Consider the following 20,149-nt stretch of genomic DNA (forward strand, 5'->3'; position numbering starts at 1 on the left):
CTAGAGTTTGGTATTGCTGTCAACCCAAGACAACTATTTTACAGTTATGTTTGCTTATACTAGACTTGGTCACCATTGATGGCCTACCTGCAGCTCTTTGGCCCCCTGCCTTGGGTCCCCTTGCTTGTTAGGGGATGTCCCTGGTACTGCCGTCCAAACCCAGCAGCACAGTTGCACCTTTCTTTGTGTTTTGATTGTGCAATTTAAAAAGTTTTTACACGCAATGTGCCTACCTTTTTTATATTCAATTTGATAATGTTGTTTTAGAAAATTGCTGAGGGGTTCCGATGGATCACTGCTCCCCTAAACGTGCCGGAACTTGAGCGGGACAACAGTCCTGGCCAACTTTCGATCCATCAGTGGGCCTTTTGTCCCACTAACCAATGCTACTATGTTACAAGGATCATCACAGGTCCGAGTATCACTCGGTCTTCTTATGCTGATTTCTGTAAGCTTGTCTTCTAGTCTACTGTCTGACCTTTTCTGCTTCTACCCCCTCTTTTCTCTCCTGGAGTCTGAGGGGTCTGCATTTAGGGGTGTTAATTGGGCTCCTTTTCATTTTCTCTATGATGCTTAATTGGTTGTCCCTGAATGTTCAGGGTATGAACTCCCCCCAAAAGCGTGTCATTTTTTTTTTTAAAATACCTTAAAAGACAACGGGCAGATATAGCGTGCTTGCAGGAGACTAATTTTTCAACTGCCTCTTGCCCAAAGTATTTTGATGCACAATATCCTCAAGTTTTTTTTGCCAATGACCCAACTAAACAAAAAGGGGTGCTCATTGCTTTCCAGAAGTTGGTCCCTATAAGTTGCACTAGACAGACAGCAGATCCGGATGGTGGATCCTTTTTACTACAAGGCACTATCCAGGACGTGGAGGTTACAATCATGACTTATTATGCTCCCAATTCTACCGCGTGACCCTTTCTGACCCATCTATGCCACCTTCTGACATCTCACCACAGAGGCACCCTCCTTGTGGGTGACTCGAATCCAACTCCAAACCCCCTCTTAGATAAATATCCCTTGGAACGTCAGCTCCCTCCCCTGATGCTAGAAATTTTACCTGCGCTCTACAAGACCATCCCCAAGGCAAGGATTATACGCACTATTCTCACCCTCATCACTCCCACTCTAGAATATACCATATGTTTATGTTAAGGAAACATCTCCCCCTGGTAGTCTCCGCTTCTATTCTAGCTGCCCCATGGTCAGGCCATGACCTGTCCTGGTAGTATGTCATTCTATTCTTAGTAGACCACCTTGTTCCCCCTGGGTGATGAACAACTCACTTCTATATTTTAAGGAGATCAGGGAAGATATTTCAAAAAGCTTCTGAGGATTATTTCCGTACCAACATAGGCTATATTTCTTCCCCTGTAACCCTGTGGGAGAAGTACAAAGCAGTTCTTAGGGGCCATATCATTCAGATAGCATCAAAAATTAAATGTGATCGCGGTTTGCGGCAGCGCGATTTAGAGGCCCGTCTGGAATCACTCTCTACTGCTTTCAAAAAAGACAAGAAAGCCTAACTGATAACAACAAAATATGAAACAACCCACAACCACATCCCAAATCAAACAGAAAAAGGAAGAAAATTGTCCAAGGGATTGTACGGGTAGGGGTTAAATAAAAAGTAACAAAGTAATAAAGTAAGAAGAAGATATATTATAAACGTTTATTCATGCAAAATCCATAAAATCCATAGTTATAAATATATTGACATAATTAGAACAATTCATACAGTAAATCTCCTAGGATGTGGCCAGACTCTCAAGCTGAAGAGTACAATCAATACATCAAATACCCAACATTTTTTGGACAATCGTTTATACAATTCCTTTTTCAGGGTATTTTTTTTTAAAGATATACTGTAATATCTAACAGAGATAAATGGGTATTATATTAGTCATATAGTATATATAAACATATGTGCAATAAACAAGGGATAAGCATATAGAGACATAGCAAATATTCAAGAGGCAAGAACTGGGACACTTACTCAAACTATTCATGTGCACCACTTACAACATAATGAAACAGGTGATACTCCAGCAATTCGGTCTCCAAGTAGGTGTTTAGACAATTCATCGAAATTGGCCTCAATTAAATTGAAGACCACCAACACCCAGGCCCACCAATAGGGTAAAGGTCCACCTCTCATAAAGAGAGGGACAAGGGGAAAATGTAGATGGAGGAAAAAAAAAGGGAAGGGTTTTTTTTTTTTTTTGCTGCTCCTGCCCCCCCGCAGGAGCAGCAAAAAAAATAAAAAAACGGACCAATATGAAACTGTATAAAACAGTATACAACAAGGTATGAGTAAAACACATGGTATAAATTGTGGGTTGCTAAAAACTATCAAAATGTAAATATATGACATATATCTTGGAATGAAAGAGAAACTCCAGAAATATGATATTAAACCATGTTGCCTTCCAACACCTATCATATTTATTGAGTAGGGATGGGCGAACGGTTTGGCCCTAGTATAAATTTGGGCCGAACTTTGGTTGTTCGGATGTTCTACGAACACCGAGCAATGGGAGGTATTTACTAAAGGCAAATCCACTTTGCACTACAAGTGCACTTGGAATTAAAGTCGCTGTAGATCCGAGGGGGACATGAAAGGGAAATAAAAAACAGCATTTTAGCTTGCACATGATTGGATCATAAAATCAGCAGAACTTCACCTCATTTCATAGCTTCCCTTTAGATCTACAGTGATCTAAAGAGACTGCACGTAGTGCAAAGTGGAATTGCTTTTAGTAAATCAACCCCAATATGCAGTGTTCGGGGCAAATTCAAAAGCCGTTGGAACACAGTTAAAGTCTATGGGACACTAACATGAAAAATCAAAAGTGCTAATTTTAAAGGCTTATATGCAAGTTATTGTCATAAAAAGTGTTTGGGGACCTGGGTCCTACCCCAGGGGATATGTATCAATGCAAAAATGTTTTTTTAAAAACGGATGTTTTTTCGGGAGCAGTGATTTTAGTTTTTTTTAAAGCTTAAAGTGAAACAATAAAAATTAAATATTCCTTTAAATATCGTGCCTGGGGGGTGTCTATAGTATGCCTGTAAAGTGACACATTTTTCCCATGTTTAGAACAGTACCACAGCAAAATGACATTTCTAAAGGCAAAATTGTCATTTAAAATTGATTGTGGCTGTAATGACGGGTCTTGGCAATATAGATAACACTCATTGAAAAAAAACAGCATGGGTCCCCCCCCCCCCCCAGCCCATTACCAGGCCCTTTGGGTCTGGTATGAATATTAAGAGGAACCCCGAACTAAAAATGTAAAAAAAATAATTAGGGTAACACTGCGCCAAATTTTTTAAAAAGGCGTAGGGCCCCCCAAATCCATACCTGGCCCTTCATCTCTGGTATGGATTTTAAGGGGAAAAGTGCAGCAACATTTTAAAAAAAATGGCATAGGGCCCCCCCAAAATCCATACCAGACCCTTATCCAAGCAGGCAACCTGGCAGGCCGCAGGAAAGGAGGGGGGGCAAGGGAGTGCCCCCCTCCTGAACCATACTAGGCTACATGCCCTCAACATGGGGTAGCCCCCAAAGCACCTTGTCCCCATGTTTATGGGGACAAGGGTCTCACTCCCACAACTCTTGCCCGGTGGCTGTGGGGGTATGTGGGTGGGGGGCTTATCAAAATCTGGAAGCCCCCTTTAACAAGGGGACCCCCAGATCCCAGTCCCCCATGTGAATTGGTAATGGTACCCTACCATTTCACAAAAAAAGTATCAAAAATTTTAAAAAAGACAAGAGACAGCTTGTGACAAGTCCTTAAAAAAACAAAATACAAAAAAAGGCCAGTGATGTAAATTTACACCTCCCGATGGACCGAATTTTTTTTAATCTTATATAGCTGAGGGCAGGGCCACTCAGTGACGTAAACGGTGACCCTGACCCCCTCTGACACCTCCCTTCCTTCAGAGACTGGGCCGTAGGACAGTATTCCAACATGATAACGACCCCAAACATACCTCCAAGATGACCACTGCCTTGCTAAACAAGCAGAGGGTAAAGGTGATGGACTGGCCAAGCATGTCTCTAGACATAAACTCTATTGAGCATCTGTAGGGCTTCCTCAAATGGAAGGTGGAGGAGCGCAAGGTCTTTAACAAGCACCAGCTCCGTGATGTCATCATGGAGGAGTGGAAGAGGACTCCAGTGGCAACCTGTAAAGCTGTGGTGAACTCCATGCCCAAGAGGGTTAAGGCAGTGTTGGAAAATAATGATGGCCACACAAAATATTGACACTTTGGGCCCAATTTGGACATTTTCACTTAGGGGTGTACTCACTTTTGTTGCTAGCAGTTTAGACATTAATGGCTGTGTGTTGAGTTATTTTGAAGGGACAGCAAATTTACACTGTTATACAAGCTGTACACTCACTACTTTATATTGTAGAAAAGTGTAATTTCTTCAGTGTTGTTACATGAAAAGGTATAATGCATTTTTACAAAAATGTGAGGGGCGTACTAAATTTTGTGAAATACTGTGTGTGTGTGTGTGTGTGTGTGTGTGTGTGTATATATGTATGTGTATATATATATATATATATATGTTCTTCAGAGTACGTGTCCTCTGTTGAATATGATCTGTGGCACTGGGGGTAGGATAGGTCCTACTTTTGGATCCATATGCAGAATATGCCAATGTTTCTTAACAATATCTTGAATGGATCTATATTTGCTGTTATAATCAGTGACAAACCTAATTGTGTTGATAGAAAGTATGGATGTAGGGAAGGTGGGATTATTACGGTGCCGATTTAAATATAGAGTTATATCATAAAATGACCAGTTTCCCAAGAATATGAATATTATGCATAAAGGGATTTTTATAAATTCAACAAAGCTTTATTGAAAAAAAAAAAAAAAAAAAAATACAATATTCTGTGCAAAGCCAGTTATTTTTACAGGAAATACCAGAATACATAGATAAAAATTCAATCCATTCAGTTTAGGTTGTTGGTCAAGAGAATCCCGACATGTTTCGCCAAAATCATGGCTTCTTCAGGGGAATAAATTCTTTGACCCAAAGAAGAATGAATAATAACTAAAAATAATAATAGACAATACATGATTATTTACATAAAATTACAAAATAACACACCGCCCAATAACCCCCACTGGGATGGTCTACACAAATAGATAAAGCATAGAGATTCACTTATGATTAGTTTTTCAGATTAAACTATAGGTGGATACACACCCCTGGCTCATACACAAGCCCGCAATCGGTGGAGCCCTCCCACAAACGGGGGAAGAGAATGGAACAACCAAGCCTTAGGTCCCACCCATAGTGGCTGCAGGGGGCAGAGGAAAGGCCAATCAATATAAATTTAAAAAGAAAGAAAAAATCTAAATTATTGCAGCTATGGCAAGCAGAGAATATATATGTATCACATACGTACCAATTACAGGTTGATATAAAGTATTAGTGTTGGGAACGCTGAAAATATTGCAGCAAGTTTTTAGTAGAAAGGGCTTTGGGATAACCTAAAACTTAACCCAAAGCTATTTAGGCGTCTTCATTAATCAAAAACGGTAATTGGTATCCAGCAACTAAGCCCAACCGAGACAGGGCTAGATAATAAGCGATGTTGCTTAGTATGGCCCCTAATGGTAAAAGAAACAGAGGAAAACATATATAAGGGAGGGTTGTATATAAAAGAAGAAACGTTAAGACGGAGGCTAGATTGGTGTGGAAATCAATCAGCCAAGCCGTAACTAACCTTTCCACCTACGCCACAAACATCAGCATTTCCAGAAAGCCAGCAACCAGCCCAAGGCTGGAGGGACTTATATACCCCCCACCCCGTGGGCGCAATGTCCGGACGTCAACGGCGTGTGACGTCACCGTCAAACCACGCGTGCGCCGAGCGTGCGCACCAACACGGAGCGGACAGAGCACTCTCTGCATCTGAACCCGCCCCACACAATGCGCCTACAATCCCCAGAATGCCTAGCGATTGACAAAGCGTCAACATGATGATGCAAAATGACTCGATTGTCAGAATGACTCGAGCGGCCATAACTCGATGGTATCAACCGGAGAATAATACCAGATGGGGGACAAGGGAGTAAGGCAGATGGTAAGGGGCGTGCACAGGAGCCGGGAGTCTTACAACGGGCGCTGTTTCCACAAGACAGAGCCCTGGGCGTCCATACAGGCACCAAAGGGCCAGAACCTGGCTGGATCACCCACAGGGGAAAGCGGCATCAACACAGGGCATAGAAGAACGAGCCAGGGGCAGTCATACAAAGGAAGAATTTCATGAAATTCCGTCACATACACAATAGTTAGCGCAGTCTCTATGTGACTAAAACAGTCGGGGTTCTTTGGCAGAGAATAAATTCTATAAATCTTTTAAGAAAGATGACAACATTTTAAACACAAAAAAAAATAAAAAAATAAATGGAACAGAGAAGGATTTTTTTAAAACAGAAATATTACCACATATCATAAGGAGGGCATTGAATCATATATCTGAAGACAAAAAAGAGAGAACATCATCACATTAAACAAATTATAAATTAAATCATAATAAGGATCGAAAATAGACAAACATGTAAAGCAAGCTTAGTGTCGCGAATGGAGAGGAAAAAAAAAAGGGGGGAGGGGGGGGGGGGGAAGGAGAGCCAGGGCAGACAATGGAGTTGGGCAAGGTCCAGACATGGCCAAACGGCCCCAATTATAGAAAGTGTTTGAAAGTAATATACTCATTCAAGCCGGGATGCTGAATAGCATCCAGGTTATGTATCCATTTTGTTTCCAATTTTAATAATGTGGAATCTATTTCCCCTCCACGTGCATGCATCGGTACGTGCTTGAGGGCAGAGAAACGTACCACATTTACATCAAAGTCATGATGATAGCCAATATGTCTGTTAAGTGCAGTAGTGCATTGGCGCTTCAATAAGGGAGACATATGGTCTCTAATTTGTTTAAAAAACGGACGTTTGGTTTTCCCAATGTAGAAGCAGCCGCATTAACATTGGGCCAAATAAACTACACCAATAGTTTTACAGGTGACATAATGTTTAGTAGTATGTTGATTTCCATTGGGTAAAGAGATGTATGAGGAATTGGAAATAAAATTTACAAACATCACATGACCCACAGCAAAAAGTACCTCTTTTCAAGGGTCTGGATGGTAGATCCAATATAAAATGACTGGTGACCAAACGATCCTTCATAGATGGAGATCTACGGTAAGTAAGTTGTGGACAATGTCCAATGTATTTCTGGATTGTCTGATCTGCCAAAAGAAGAGGCCAATACTTGGAAATAATTTCTTTCATTTGAGAATATTGTCGCGAATACTGAGTGATTATCCGAATGGGCTGATCAGTTGGAGCAGTATTTTTGGGAAAAATAAGATCAGTTCGATTACGGTTAACAACCTTATTAAAGGTGCGTTTTAAAAGCGGTTTACTATAGTCTCGCTGCTGGAGTCTAGTAAATAGATCCCCCCCCAGCGTGATGAAAATCAGAATCCAATGTACAGTTTCTTCGGAGACGTAGGTATTGACTGTATGGAATACTATTGAGTAATTGTCGAGGGTGGGCACTTGAAGCATGCAGGATAGTATTTCCTGCTGATGGTTTACGATATAATGATGACTTGAGTCTACCTTCATCATCAATCAAAATTTGTAAATCCAAAAATTCAATCCAAGATTGGCTATATTTCATGGTGAAACTCAAATTGAAGCTGTTGTCGGACAAATGGTCAAAGAACAGCTTCAACTCGTCAATAGTTCCTGTCCAAAACACGAGGACATCGTCAATATAGTGATGCCAGCTTAAAATAAGTCCAGTTAAGCTAAATAGTCGATCATCGGAAAAAATGGTCCTCTCCCACCCCCCCAGGTACAGATTGGCGTAGGAAGGGGCACACTTGGTGCCCATTGCTACGCCCTGCACCTGGAGGTAGTGGGAGGAGTCAAACATAAAAAAATTATGAGTTAGAATGAATTTCAGAAGGTCAAGGACAAATCCGCCGTATGCCTCAAAGGTGGAGCCCCTTTCACTTAAATGGTCCTGAATAACTTGAAGTCCTTTTTCATGGGGGATGGAGTTATATAGACATTCAACGTCCAAAGCCACCAACCAAGTGTTCTTAGGTAGTTGTTTGCCCTCTAAACTCCTCAATAGGTCAATAGTATCTTTGACATAAGAAAATAAAGAAAGCACATGTGGGAAAAGGTACTTGTCAACAAGAGCACTGGCATTTTCCGTTAGTCCCTTGCAACCAGAGACTATTGGTCTGCCAGGTGGACTGGTCAGAGATTTATGCAATTTGGGCAAGGAGTAAAAGGTAGGTACTTTAGGATATTTAACGTTTAAGTATTTCCAAGTATTGAGATTTATGGTGCTTAATTGGTAGGCCTTAAACATTAATTGATAATACTGTGAATTGGAATTATCCACAAAGGACTTGGAGACCGGCCGTACCATTGTCTGTTCCTAAGGATGTCGAGGCACATAATCCTATATGCCCCGACATCCATAACACTGACATTCCCTCCCTTGTCTGCAGGCTTGATTACTAATTCAGAGTGATTTTGAAGGTCTCTGAGAGCTTGACGGTGTTTACGGGATAAGTTAAAGGGTTCATGTTCGTCCAATTGAAGGTTCTTAATTTCAAGTGTGATTTGTTGAACAAATGCCCAAATATTGTGATTAGTTTGCAACAAGGGAAAAGATTTAGACTTCGGTTTAAACGAAGTTGGGGGGGGGGAAGAGACACCGGAGACAGAGACCTGCGGCAGAGCCGAATTATTCAGGTCATCAGTGTCCGTGTGAACCTCCTCCCACAAAGACATCAGATCATCCATTGCTTGCAACTCATTAGAGGAAAATTCAGGAGGCTCAGGTTCCAATACATTTCGGGGTTTATCATATAGAACTTTAAACAGTAACCGTCTTGCAAACAGGTGTATGTCCTTGACAAATTGGAACCTATCTAAATTCTCGGAGGGGCAGAAAGTCGAACGCAATTTTAATACCTGAATTTGTTCCACCGTTAGGGAGACCGAGGACAGATTCACCACTTCCAGTTCTAATGTTCGATCAGTGAGGGTTGTGGAGTGGGGGTGGGGTGAAGGGGAAGTGGGGGGTGCGTTTTGGGTTCCGGAGTATGAACTAAAAAAATAGGTGCAATACGTGTGTCAATGGATTGTGTAGTAGAAGGGAACATAGAGGAAAGTGTAGGTTCACTTACTCTCCGGGAGAGAGGGGCTGAAAGGGTATGGGAAGAAAGTGAGGAAAGTGCTGGTGTGGCTGGTGCAGGTAGCAGAGGTGGGTGTGTAATTGAATTCGACCGAGATTTCATTGAGGGTAAAGGAGTGGAGACCTGTGAATTGAAGATTTTTGGACGAACCATGGGAGGTTGCTGTGCCAAACTTGACATATGTGACGATGGGGTGGTGGATGTGTCCGAACGGTCCCCCTTCCGTTTCTTTGGTATTCTTTCTCGAGATATATCTCTATAAGATGTAGAGGCACTAGAGGAAAAAGAAGAAGAGGGAGCGTTATTAGGCATGACATTATCTGTTTGAGATGCATTAGAGGTAGGGGGCTTTTTCTTATTAAACGGAGTTGGATTATTTTCACTCCATTTACAGTGGTGTGAAAAAGTGTTTGCCCCCTTCCTCATTTCCTGTTCCTTTGCATGTTTGTCACACTTAAGTGTTTCGGAACATCAAACCAATTTAAACAATAGTCAAGGACAACACAAGTAAACACAAAATGCAATTTGTAAATGAAGGTGTTTATTATTAAAGGTGAAAAAAAATCCAAACCATCATGGCCCTGTGTGAAAAAGTGATTGCTCCCCTTGTTAAAACATACTATAACTGTGGTTGTCCACACCTGAGTTCAATTTCTCTAGCCACACCCAGGCCTGATTATTGCCACACCTGTTCACAATCAAGGCATCACTTAAATAGGCGCTGCTTGACACAGTAAGGTCCACCAGAAGATCCTTAAAAGCTACACATCATGCCGAGACCCAAAGAAATTCAGGAACAATTGAGAAAGAAAGTAATTGAGATCTATCAGTCTGGAAAGGGTTATAAAGCCATTTCCAAAGCTTTGGGAATCCAGCGAACCACAGTGAGAGCCATTATCCACAAATGGCGAAGACATGGAACAGTAGTGAACCTTCCCAGGAGTGGCCGGCCGCCCAAAATTACCCCAAGAGCGCAGCGACGACTCATCCAAGAGGTCACAAAAGACCCCACAACAACGTCCAAGGAACTGCAGGCCTCACTTGCCTCAGTTAAGGTCAGCGTTCATGCCTCCACCATCAGGAAAAGACTGGGCAAAAATGGCCTGCATGGCAGAGTTCCAAGGAGAAAACCACTGCTGAGCAAAAAGAACATCAAAGCTCGTCTCAATTTCTCCACAACACATCTTGATGATCCCCAAGACTTTTGGGACAACATTCTGTGGACCGATGAGACAAAAGTGGAACTCTTTGGAAGGTGTGTGTCCAAGTATATCTGGCGTAGAAGGAACACTGCATTTCATAAAAAGAACATTATACCAACAGTAAAATATGGTGGTGGTAGTGTGATGGTCTGGGGCTGTTTTGCTGCTTCAGGACCTGGAAGACTTGCCGTGATAAAAGGAACTATGAATTCTGCTGTCTACCAAGAGATCCTGAAGGAGAATGTCCGACCATCTGTTCGTGTACTCAAGCTGAAACGAACTTGGGTTCTGCAGCAGGACAATGATCCTAAACACACCAGCAAGTCCACCACCGAATGGCTGAAGAAAAACAAAATGAAGACTTTGGAGTGGCCTAGCCAAAGTCCTGACCTGAATCCTATTGAGATGTTGTGGTATGACCTTAAAAAGGCCGTTCATGCTCAAAAACCCTCTAATGTAACTGAATTAGGACAATTCTGCAAAGATGAGTGGGCCAAAATTCCTCCAGGACGCTGTAAAAGCCTCATTGCACGCTATCGCAAACGCTTGGTTGCAGTTGTTGCTGCTAAGGGTGGCCCAACCAGTTATTAGGTTTAGGGGGCAATCACTTTTTCACACAGGGCCATGATGGTTTGGATTTTTTTTCACCTTTAATAATAAACACCTTCATTTACAAATTGCATTTTGTGTTTACTTGTGTTGTCCTTGACTATTGTTTAAATTGGTTTGATGTTCCGAAACACTTAAGTGTGACAAACATGCAAAGGAACAGGAAATGAGGAAGGGGGCAAACACTTTTTCACACCACTGTATATGCATAGTTATTATCATATGCAGATTTATTCCGAAGAAATTTAGCTTCTTTAACATTAATGAGTTCTCGAGTGTAGTATTCCAGATGTGTCAATAGTTTATTTTCTCGCACAGTAAAGCGCAGAGGGTCAACCAGAATATTATTTTCATCGTACCAGCTGTTAATGAGGGTATCAAGTTGTTCCAATTCAGTATCATACTCTTTGATTATGATCGTAATCATTTGGAAGGAACAACTTTGTAGGTTGTCCTCCCATATTTTTTTCAGGGAGTCACTAATCTTTCTAATGTTGGGAAAGATTTGGACTCTCAGACCCCAAGGGACAACTTGATACTCAGTATATTTTTCAAAATATGTTTTATGCCAGTATACACGTGCTTTACGTTCCAGTAGGCGTTGTAGTCTCATAAAGGAGCGATCCAATTCTGCATCAGTTATATTGGCATCTTTTCTTGATGATCGAAATTTTGGTCATGAGGCCAGTCCAGGCCTCCCCACAAAATGCTGCCATGGCTCAGAGGGAAAAGGGAGAAAGTGAAAAAAAAAAAGGAAAATTATTTCATACAATTATAAATAACTTACTCAGCTAACACACTTATTGATCTTTTTTGCCTAATTGTGTTGACTTCTGGCTCTTTTCGATTCTTGGAAGGTGGTACAGATTTCAAAAACTTGTCACGAGCTGTCTGCACTATATTTGCTGGGTATCCCTTTTGTAGAAACTTGTTTTTTTAGGCACAAACTTTGTGATTCGTACTCCCCACGGTTGGTACAGTTTCTTCTTCTTCTTGGAATGTTGTTTATCTAAGAAGGATGGTTGCAACTCGTATAATGTAAGTTCGGGTTGCCACTGATGGGTTTTCAATTTTTTTTTGTGCAAATGGACCCTCCTTCATGGTATAATACCAGGTCCAGAAACACTAGGTTGGTGGAATCTATCACATGTGTAAAGCTGAGACCCAATGTGTTGTCATTACAATAAGTGACAAATGACTTAAGGACTTGATACTTCCATTCCAGATGAATGGACAGGAACACCCGATCCTATGACATCACGTTCGAGTGTTCCCGTCCACCAGCTTCGGTTGTTGGCTGCTCCATCTACCTCTCGTCCCTCCTTTGCTTCCTGGCTGCCCCATTATTCTGCCACACATCATTGGGGATCCAATCGAGGCTCCACACTTTCCATCCGGCTCTGCACATGCTGGCTTCCCACTTCCTAGTGACATCCAGGAACACATGAAGGTTTTGCCATCGCAACACTACCCCACCAAGCCAGTTCACCACCGACTGTTGCTTAAGGTACTGTCACAGTGAGGAGCACGCTTTGCAGTTGTTCCATCTATGCAAGGAGATGTCTAGATAATTGTTCATCCAATCATATGTTATTATTAAATCGGCACATGATTTTATCTCATTGAACATTTTAGTTATTTGACTGTCCTTTCAAGACTGTCCCGATCAGCGCTTTCAAGTGTGGTTGCTCCTGAAAGTTTTTACTCATTTCTTGAGGTACTACAGGGCTGCTCAACTGGTACAACTATACCATATTTTCTCTATGACATACCAACCTGACTGAGTATGGTTGGAGGAGCAGGCTAGTCCCCCACTGCCTCCTGATGTGGCTTCTGACAAGAGAACATATGTTATTCTGAGTCCTCCTTTATCCCACTCCCTGCGTCTCTGGGACACGGTGTACAAATTATACCCACTGAGATCTCGCCATTCCCCTGTTCCTATACTCAATAACCCATACTGGAATCCCCAACAATTTACATGGTGGGTCAACAAAGGACTTTACAGGATAGCACAGTTCATAGATCACAAAGGGATCAGGCAACAGACTTATTTCCGGGAGACGTTACAGATGCCCCAGATGGAATCTTTCCGCCTGTATCAAATTACGAATTTTATAAAATTCCTGGGCACCGATCCAATAGACATAACCACTAGGACCTTGTTTGAAAATAAATGCATACACAGACCTGAGTCATGTGGGGGGGAACTCTGAGCTCTATGCCCTCTTCAACACTCAACAGACTAAACCCTCATAGCAAACAGCATGGGAATCAGATCTAGATGGGGCTATAGAGGCCGTTTGGGGGCAGTGGTCGACCATGGTGCACAGAGGAATACTCAACACTTCCTTGGTGGAAGCAAATTACAAGGTGCTGTCCAGATGGTACCTGGTTCCGGGGAGGCTGGTGAGATTGTTCTCTGGCACTTCACCCCTTCAGCGGATGTGGGCAAGAGGGTACTATGTTCCATGTCTGGTGGTCCCGTCTCAAGGTCCAGCGCTTTTGGATCAGAATATTCACTCTGGTCTATTCAGTGACAGGACAAAATCTACCTAAAAATCCTAAAACTGTGCTGTTTGGGGACCTGCTGGATGAGTTTCCTAGACATCTCCGAACCCTCATCTGCTTTATTTTTTCAGCAGCTAAAATTACAATAGTGCGAGCATGGAAAACCCTAGTGGTCAGTCTTGCACTAGTAAAACAAACTTTCTTGGATCATGGTCAATTAAAAATTGACCAGCATCCTTGGAGACAGACAAATCAGATTTGATAGAGTGTGGTCCCCTTTGATTAAGTACCTTCAAGCTCCATAATTCCCAGAACTGGATAGTAGGGAGCCTAGGCCAAGGGCAAGGACTCCTGCTTTTGATTTCTGACCTTTATTCTTCTCCTTTTCACTCCTTCCCTTCTTCTCCCCACCCCCCACACTTTTTTTTTCTCTCTTCTCTTTTCTCTTTTATTTCAATGATTTACTTATGAATGCAAGTGGAGAGTCCTGGAGCCTCTCATTTCTTGATGGCAATGCGGGAGCTATGTAAAGTGACTCCAAGTACCTGATCTACTTTGGTAATAAGATCTCGGGGGCTATGCTTTAAGCGCTACAGCCTGATCAAATGTTACCGAGAAGTTATAATTTTTTCCGTTCAGGCCCAAGCGAACAGTAGCCTAATTTAACTGTATTTACCTTTATAATTGTTTTTACAGTTGTGTTCATGTTTACATACCCTGGCAGAATTTATGATTTCTTGGCCATTTTTCATAGAATATGAATGATAACACAAAAATTTTTTCACTCTTGGTTAGTGTTTGGCTGAAGCCATTTATTATTAATCATCTGTGTTTACTCTTTTTAAATCATAATCACAACAGAAACTACCCAAATGACCCTGATCAAAATTGTCATACCCTGGTTATTTTGGCCTGATAACATGCACACAAATTGACACAAAGGGGTTTGAATGGCTATTAAAGATAACCTTCCTCACCTGTGATCTGTTTGCTTGTAATTACTGTGTGTGTATAAAAGGTCAATGAGTTTCTAGACTCCTGACAGACCATTGCATCTTGCATCCAGTCCTACACTGACGTTTCTGGATTCTGAGTCATGGGGAAAGCAAAATAATTGCCAAAGAATCTGCGGGAAAAGGTTGTTGAACTGTATAAAACAGGAAAGGGATATAAAAAGATATCCAAGGAATTGAGAATGACAATCAGCAGTGTTAAAACTGATAAAGAAGTGGAAAATGAGGCTTTCATTTGAAACCAAACCATGGTCAAGTAGAACAACTTTCAGCCACAACTGCCAGGAAAATAGTTTGGGATGCAAAGAAAAGCCCACAAATAACTTCAGGTGAAATACAGGACTCTCTGAGAACATGTGGTGTGGCTGTTTTCAGGATGCACAATAAAGAGGCACTTGAAGAAAGATGGGCTGCATGGTCGAGTCGCCATAAAGAAATCCATTACTATGCAAATGCCACAAAGTATCCCGCTTACAATATGCCAAACAGCACAGAGACAAGCCTTAAACCTTCTGGCACAAAGACATTTGGCATGGTAAGACCAAAATTTAGCTTTTTGGCCACAACTATAAACACTACATTTGGAGAGGAATCAACAAGGCCTATGGTGAAAGGTACACCATTCCTACTGTGAAAAACAGAGGTGGATCGCTGATGTTTTGGGGATGTGTGAGCTACAAAGGCACAGGAAATGTGGTCAAAATTGATGGCAAGATGAATGCAGTATGTTATCAAAAAATGCTGGAGGAACATTTGCATTCATCAGCTAGGAAGCTGTGCATGGGACGTACTTGGACATTCCAACATGACAATGATCCAAAACATAAGACCAAGTCGACCTGTCATTTTGCTACAACAGAATAAAGTGACGGTTCTGGAGTGGCCATCTCAGTCTCCTGACCTCAATATCACTGAGCCACTCTGGGGACATCTCAAATGTGCAGTTCATGCAAGACAGCCCAAGAATTTACAGGAACTGGAGGCTTTTTGCCAAGAGGAATGGGCAGCTTTATGATCTAAGATAAAGAGCCTCATCCACAAATACCACAAAAGACTTCAAGCTGTCGTTAATGTTAAAGGGGGCAATATACGGTATTAAGAACTGGGGTATGTAAACTTTTGATCAGGGTAATTTGGGTAGTTTCTGTTGTAATTATGATAAAAAAAAAGAGTAAACACAGTTGATTAATAATAAATGGCTTCAGCCAAACACTAACTATGAGTGATAGAAACGTTTTTGTGTTATCATTCATATTCTCTGAAAAAATGCCCCAAAAAATCATAAATTCTCCCAGGGTATGTAAACTTACGAGCACAACTGTATATTACAGTTCTATGGATCAGACACTCTGTCACCTTTTGAGAGTGCATGGATCTTTCTGTATTGATATACTATTTGTATCCTAAGAAATTTGTTAAACTTTTGAATAAAAATCTATTGCAAACAAGAGTAATAACTGTGAAGAATGAGTTAGGGTGAGGCAGGATAGGCTTTCTTGAAGAGATGAGTTTACAGGGATTGCCCAAAGGCAGACTGAGTAGGAGATAGCTGGACAGGTTGGGGTAAGTAGTTCTGGAGGATGGGAGAGGCTCTAGAGTCCTTGATGCAATCATGGGAGGAGGTAATGAGGGAGCTAGAGAGCAGGAGGTCTTTGAAGGAACAAAGTCAATGGTTTGGGTGATAGTTTTAAAATGAACATGGTGATGTAAATGATGGACTTCTATGTTGTTAGTATTTTGAATTTTATATTTTGGGCTAGGGGAAGCCAGTTGAAGGATTGGCAGAGATGGACAATGACTGCTGATTCATGATAGACTGAGGGGAGGATAGCTTGTGTAGAGGTAGGCAGGGCTGGTGCAAGGATCTTTGACACCCTAGGCGAAACCTAATTTTGCCGCACCCCCCCCCCCCGCTGCGCCCGACTCCCCTTTACCCTGCCCTTGCTACACATGTGACCTATCTGACCCCTACACTGACCCCCTGACACATACACTAATCCACCTGACTCCTACTTCCTGCACTACTCACATCACACTGACCCCTACACTGACCTACCTGATAATTACACCGACCTACCTGGCACCTACACTAACCCACCTGACACCTACACTGACACCTACACTGACCATCACACTGACACCTACACTGACACCTACACTGACACCTACACTGACCATCACACTGACACATACACTGACACTGGCCATCACACTGACCATTACACTGACACATACATTGAAACTGACCATCACACTGACACATACACTGACCATCACACTGACACATACACTGACCATCACACTGACACATACACTGACCATCACACTGACCATCACACTGACACCTACACTGACCATCAAACTGACACCTACACTGACCATCAAACTGACACCTACACTGACCATAAAACTGACACCTACATTGACATTGACACCTACACTGACCATCACACTGACCATCACACTGACCATCACACTGACACAGGCCATCACACTGACACATACACTGACACATACACTGACCATCACACTGACACCTACACTGACCATCACACTGACACCTACATTGACACCTACACTGACCATCACACTGACACCTACATTGACACCCACACTGACCATCACACTGACCATCACACTGACACAGGCCATCACACTGACACATACACTGACGCTGACCATCACACTGACCATCACACTGACACATACGTTGACCATCACACTGACATACGCTGACCATCACACTGACCATCACACTGACCATCACACTGACCATCACACTGACACATACACTGACACATACACTGACACATACACTGACACATACACTGACACATACACTGACCATCACACTGACACATACACTGACACATACACTGACCATCACACTGACACATACGCTGACCATCACACTGACACGTACACTGACACGTACACTGACACATACGCTGACCATCACACTGACATACGCTGACCATCACACTGACCATCACACTGACACATACACTGACACATACACTGACCATCACACTGACACGTACACTGACACATACGCTGACCATCACACTGACACGTACACTGACACGTACACTGACACGTACACTGACCATCACACTGACACATACGCTGACCATCACACTGACACATACACTGACCATCACACTGACACCTACGCTGACCATCACACTGACACATACGCTGACCATCACACTGACACCTACGCTGACCATCACACTGACACATACGCTGACCATCACACTGACACATACGCTGACCATCACACTGACACATACGCTGACCATCACACTGACACATACGCTGACCATCACACTGACACATACGCTGACCATCACACTGACACATACGCTGACCATCACACTGACACATACGCTGACCATCACACTGACACATACGCTGACCATCACACTGACACCTACGCTGACCATCACACTGACACCTACGCTGACCATCACACTGACACCTACGCTGACCATCACACTGACACCTACGCTGACCATCACACTGACACATACGCTGACACATACGCTGACCATCACACTGACACATACACTGACCATCACACTGACCATCACACTGACACATATGCTGACCATCACACTGACACATACGCTGACCATCACACTGACACATACGCTGACCATCACACTGACACATACGCTGACCATCACACTGACCATAAAACTGACCCATACGCTGACACATACGCTGACACATACACTGACACTGACCATCACAATGACACATACGCTGACACATACAGTGACACATACACTGACCTACCTGACTCCTAGTTCCTGCATTACTCACACACAAACTCCCTCCATACAGCTCAATGTAGATCAGGGAAGAACCACCCTCCTCCTTACCTCTGCTCTTTGATGCTTCAGCGACCATAATCAGGGCCTCTCCTCAGCACTGGGTGTGCAGAATTGTTCAGGAGTCCACGCCAGCGCCGTCCACCCGCTCCGCCTCCACGGTGTCCCGCCAGGGCCAGGCCAGCGCCGTCCACCCGCTCCACGATGTCCCTCCAGGCCAGCGCCGTCCACCCGCTCCACGATGTCCCTCCAGGCCAGCGCCGTCCACCCGCTCCACGATGTCCCTCCAGGCCAGCGCCATCCATCCACTCAATGATGTCCCCGCGGGGCGGGAGATCAGCTGACAGACCTCTTAATGCTCCCATCTCCACCGAGCCCCGCCCCTCCGCTGCACTCATAGAGACACACAGCGCCGCTCCACAGGGACAGGCTGGAGCAAAGGAGTCCCTGAGCGGTGCTGTGAGATAAACCCATGTGAGCACAGCGGGGCGCTCAAGGGGAAACATGGGGGATTGGTTGCTCACACTGGACAGAGGCCGTGGTTGCGCCCTAGGTAGTAGTGCGCCCTAGGCGGCTGCCTACTTCGCCTAGTGGTAGCGCCGGCCCTGGAGGTAGGCCAAAGTTCCAATAGTCAAGGTAAGAGATACCTAGGAAGTAAATGTGTGGTGTTATTCATTAAGAAGGGACAAAATGTTATGGAGGTTAAAGGGTTTGTTCACCTTTATGGAAAAAATTTTTAAAGGTGGACTAACACCATACACCCTCCCCAGCCCCCGCTGTACTTACGACCAGTGTTCCTTTTCTGTCGGCTCCCCCGCAGCCATTACAGCAGTCTAAGGATTGGAAATCCCTTCTCTTCTCCCTGACCAGATCGATTCCGTTTAATGGCGCTGACCAATCAGAATCTATCTAGTCTGCTCAGGAAGCACTGCTTGAAAAAAAAAAACGAGAAGAGTGGATACGTCTTTACATACCTGGACCACTGGAGTGGTAGCAGGGTTGCTGACAGCTAAAGTTTAAAGAAATTGTGTGACATTCAGTCTAATATGTCATTCATGTAGCACTAACCCCCATAAGAGCAGCTAGATTTTTGGCCACCCTTTGTGACAATAGCCAGGCAACAGGAATTTTTGGACATCCACTTAGTAGTAAAAAAACAGTCTAGTGTGTTTTGTTTTGCATTTATTAGGGAATAAACTTGGATGGGGAGTTAAAGGATGCCCATAACTGTAGTGGAATGAAATTTCAGGCCTATGATAACTGTCTCTGGCTGCTGAAAAAGATCAAAAGGCTGTTTTCCCGTGCAACAGCTTATCAGCCCAGCATTTAAAGCATAACTCCAACTTCTGTCTGCAGGTACTTTATCTCCGTAGAATAACGTTAAGGACTTTGGCTCCTCTTTAGGATACCCAAGTAAGAGGCGCAGGGTAGCTATATGGGCTTTGATGGCTCCAAGCTGTCCCTTGTAGATAGCTAGCTGGCTACTTCTCCTCTTATAGGCTCTGGCATGTAGAATCAAAGCTAATCCCTTGTAAAGATCTTGTAGCTCATGTGGTGACTGCATAACGGGCCTCCTGCTGGACAGGTCCTAATGGCTTCCAGGGGGATTCAGCTAAGCCTAGATTAGGCTGAAAGGGTGTTAGCCTTCCTCAAATTCTCTCTCTCTCTTCCTCTCTGGCTCCTTCCTTCTGGCTCTTTCCCAGCCCCCCTCCCCA

The sequence above is a fragment of the Lithobates pipiens genome, unplaced genomic scaffold (assembly GCF_037356315.1).
Source record: "Lithobates pipiens isolate NorthernLeopardFrog02 unplaced genomic scaffold, aLitPip1_a1.2 Scaffold_1, whole genome shotgun sequence".
Classification (NCBI taxonomy): Eukaryota; Metazoa; Chordata; class Amphibia; order Anura; family Ranidae; genus Lithobates; species Lithobates pipiens.